Consider the following 4,764-nt stretch of genomic DNA (forward strand, 5'->3'; position numbering starts at 1 on the left):
AAATTTATTATTATTATTATTATTATTATTATTATTATTATTATTATTATTATTATTATTATTCCTTTGGCCGAAGCCTTAAGGAAACCAAAGGAAAGATAAGGAAAGCCAAAGTTAGCTATTATATATATAAACATGACACATGTATCTTAATAGTCATATAATTTCATTACCCTTTTCTTTCTTCCACCGAAGCCATAAGAAATAAGAAGTGTGGTTCATAAGCATATATATATATACATATAAGTATGACACATGTCCTTTCATTTCAATAAACTAATGCCACTTAATCAAGAATCCATATTCACTTCTCTTCATTTGTCACTGAACTTGAAAGGAAAGAAAGGAACCGAGAGTGAGGAAGAGAACCTCCATGACCATAAGATTTTCGACTTCGATTTCTTGAGATCCGTAACTCCAATTAAAAATCTAATCCGGTAAAAGTGTTCGTATCCTCATCCTCTACACATTGACGTTATTTTTGTCCGGTAGAAGTTGACGGTGACGTAGTTCCTCTTCTCCTTGAGTTCGGCTAACTGGAGTTTTAGGAAGCACAGACGATTTCTGACGCTTTCTCCTTCAGCAGCTCGATCAGAAAGTTTCTCCGGAGCTTCTGTTGTTTTGATTTCGTACGGAGGTAGGGGATTTTGTTTTGAAATTAACTGTTTTTAAACTATGAATGCCATAAAAGTCTAGTGGGTATTTGTAAATAATTTAAGATTGTTTGGAATGATTGAATTTGATGAATATGTATTTGATTTCTTGATTGAAAAGAGGTTGAAAATGGTTCAGCTGGGACTCGAAAAGGGTGGCTAAGCCCGAGTTTTAGGGGAAGTGCTGCCAAAATTTTATAAAATCTGAGGTTTTATTTGAAAAGTTATTTTAAAAGATTTGGTTTTGGAAAATTAAATTATTTAAAATATATTTAGTTAAGAAAAGATTTACTCTATTTTAAAGTTTGATTTATTAAGAAAAATATAATGTTTTAAACCCAATCTTTTAAGGAGAGATTTTGTTTTAAGTAAAGATTTGAGCTCGGTTTATTAAGAAAAAGAATCTCTGCCACAGGAGAGCAGAGAACAAGGATTTAAAGAATATATTAATTAATGAAGTGTCTGCCACAGGAGAGCAGATGTGACATTGTTTGGGCCTTAGTGCCAAATGTAAAGTGGGGACGCCCACACACTAAGAACTATTTTCCAGATGTACGCTTATTGATTTGGAAAGTCACACTGTATGCGGCCTAGCCGTACGACTTATAAACACACTATATGCATCTAGAAAGCCATATCTGGGACTCGTGCCCGGATAATGTCGAGAGCGGGTAGGCAACCGACACATGAAATCTTCCACCCTTTCAGTGACACAGGTTCGAAGATTCAGTTAGAAGATGCAGACGACTAGTAGATTAACTTGTGATTCCTGTTATTTCTATAGAGTTCCCTCGCCCTTGTTGCTTTAAGTTTTATTTTATCCAGAGGGATAGGTATTGCATTTGAGTTTTATATTGAATTCATTTGTATAGCATTTACTATAATTGTTAATTGTGTGATTTTAATTACTACAAATAATTTTCTGGTATTTTCTTATAAACTGAAACGCGATATCGACCTAAAGGCTCAATATTAAATAGTAAATAAGGAGAACAGGTTAGTAACTCCTTACTTTTGGTACGATCATGACGTGCTAAAGGTTAGGGTGTTACATTAAACATTATTATAGTTATGTACAGAACGTCAATGACGTTTTGTGTTTTTTCTATTAAAATAATATTTTTTTAATAAAACGTTAATGACGTTTTGTGTTTTAATAATTAAAATAATATTTTTTATTACAAAACGTCAGTGATGTTTTGTTCTTTCATGATTAAAAATTTTTTTTTATTGTAAAACGTCAGCGACATTTTGTGTTACTACCACAACTATGTAGAACACCAAAATAATCAAATATTATTGTATTTCACATTAAAATTATTCATATATAAAAATTTTAGCCCTGAAACTATAAAGCATCTGAAAAAAAGTCTATTAACTAGGTTTCAGTACATTAAAACGTTGTTCATACTTGAATCTAACTTATGATATTTGTTACTATGTATTAAGAAGATATGTTATTATAAAAGATTTAGGTTTTAGATTCTAAGTTTTTGACTTGATGCAATTTTTTTAATAAGAACAGGTTGATTAAAATTTTGTCAACATATTACAATGAATATTATGGAAGCTTTAAAATAATGAGATTTTAAAATTTTATGGTTATTATAATGAAAATAATTCCAATTTATTTTTCAATAATTCTAGACAATTAATTTTTTTTGTAACTAAATTTAATTAAATTATAATATATGCATTTTTTTTCTTCGTTTGTTTGTTTTTTCCTTTTTTTTCCTCCTTATTCTCATTTTTTTTATTTGATTTTTTTCATTTGTCTTTTTTTTCTTTTTCTTTCTTCATTATCATCATCTTCATTATCATCATTGGCATTGTTTTCTTTTTCTTCTTATACTTTTTTTTCTTATTCTTATTTATCTTTTTCGTTTGTATATTTGTAAAACATTTATAGAAGAAAAGAATGAAAAAGAACAATATAAAGAAGAAGAATGACACCGAAAATTTTTGTATGAAATATAAAAATAAAATAAAAATGATACTAAAATTTGTTATATAAAATACTAAAATTTTAGTACGATAAACATAGAATTTGAATTTATCTCTCCATACCATATTGGAAGACACTTTATTATTTAGGATTTAAGAGTATGCAATTGAATTTTAAAACAAAATTTTTTAGATAAAATTTTTTATTTTAAAGTAAAACATAAGATATAGAAAAAATTGGTGAACATATTGGGAGAAAGAAAAAAAAAAGAAAATATATGAATAAAAAAATAGAAGAGGAAGATATGTTGAAAAAATTTTAGTGTCACGATTGAAAAATTTTGATGTTATTTTTATTTTTGATAATTTATAATTAATTACGAAATTTTTTGTTGAAGAAATTTTGGCATCGCGGTTAAAAAATTTCGGTGTTACATTTGTTTCTGATAACTTAGAATTAGTTAAAAAATTTATGTAACACTGTTAAGAAATTTCAGTGTTAAAATTAATAAATTTTCTATGTCAACTTAAAAAATTTTGGTGATATTTTTTTGATAAATTTTGCACAATTCGAAATTTTTCTCTTTTTTTTCTTTATCATCTTTTTGTATTACTTTTTCATAATTTTTTCTTGTTTTTCACCCTTTTAAAAAGAATAAAAAATAAAAAAATAAAAAAATATTGCAAAACGTTTGAAGGAGGAGGAAGAGAAAATAAAATAAAAAAAGAATGCAGCAATAGAAGAACGAAGATGAAGAAGAAACATGCGAAGAAGAAGAATTTTGGGATTCATGCACAGATTATGTGAGTAATTTTTATTAGGTTTAAGCCAACTTAGTTAGACTTGATTGACAAAAATATTTAAATGTGTTGTAAGATTCTCTACATTTTATAAATTTTGATAGTTTTTAGTTAATACTTTTATTGTCATGTTTAAAATTGTAGCGGCTTAAACCGTCATTACATAAGAAATAACCACGATATGAGAGAGAAAGAATATAGAATAGAAATGAATTAATGAAATAAGGGAATAATAGAAAAAGAATTAATTAGATAAGAAAGAAATAGAAAGGAGATAATTCTATAAAAATGAAATTTAAAAAAAAAAATTATACCAATTACTCATTCTTTGCATGATTGATTATATTATTATTATTACTATTTCGATTTAAAGAAAATTTTATTATTAATGAGAATTGTCTAATTGGATTATTTGGCCCAATTTTACTCTTTTTAAAATAGGCGATTTCAATTGCCATTATGTATAGATAATAACAATAATTTGAACAAGCATTTTAAAAAATTCAGCAACCGTCATTTTAACCAATTTAAAATGGAGATTTAAGTGTCATTTTAATAAGATAGTTGTAATTTTTTTATTTATTGCCATTTAAAGTTATAATGACGATTAAAACTGTCGTAATAATGACAAAAAAAAAACTACTCGTTTTAACTAAATTTTTTTGTACTGTTTGTAAAATTTTTTATTTGTGTATAACCTAAAATTATCCATTATATTAAGGTAAGATCACATCAATTAAGTGGATCCTTTGTAGAGTGTATTTCAAATTTCAAAATACAAGTCAGTCAATTCTTTTTTAACGAGAGAGAAGATTAATTTCTAATTTTAAAAAATGGAATCCATCTATCTATTTATTCTATTATATAAAAATCAGATTTTTGCATTTAATGATGAAGTTGACGTGGCATATTTCTGAGAGTGTTTTTCGATTTATTTCTTTTAACTCATTAAATACAAGTTATATTACGATAAACAAACTATATCAACTAATTGATTTGATTAGATATTTAAATATCACATAATTTATTATAATTTATATCAATTTGATTTGGTAGTATTTTCTAATTTATTTTTTTAATTTATTAAACCAAATTTATTGTGTGTATTAATTAATTTGATTAATTTATTTGTTACTAAAATAATAAATCAATGAATAAAATAGACAATCGGGATATCTATTCTATTATATAAAAATTGGATTTTTGCACTTAATGATGAAGCTGACGTGGCATGTTTCTGAGAGTGTTTCCGATTTATTTCTTTTAACTCATTAAATACAAGTTATATTACGATAAACTAACTATATCAACTAATTGATTTGATTAGATATTTAAATATCATATAATTTATTATAATTTATATCAA

The 4,764-nt window shown here is 25.6% G+C and overlaps 1 long non-coding RNA gene across 1 annotated transcript; it reads left to right on the forward strand.

Annotated features, from left to right (window-relative positions):
* Window positions 48-1,589, forward strand: LOC110264728. The gene is made up of 2 exons (XR_002350900.1): window positions 48-637; window positions 1,362-1,589. It is a non-coding gene; the product is annotated as an uncharacterized LOC110264728 (long non-coding RNA).

Source organism: Arachis ipaensis, chromosome B07 (genome assembly GCF_000816755.2).
Source record: "Arachis ipaensis cultivar K30076 chromosome B07, Araip1.1, whole genome shotgun sequence".
NCBI classification, from domain to species: Eukaryota; Viridiplantae; Streptophyta; class Magnoliopsida; order Fabales; family Fabaceae; genus Arachis; species Arachis ipaensis.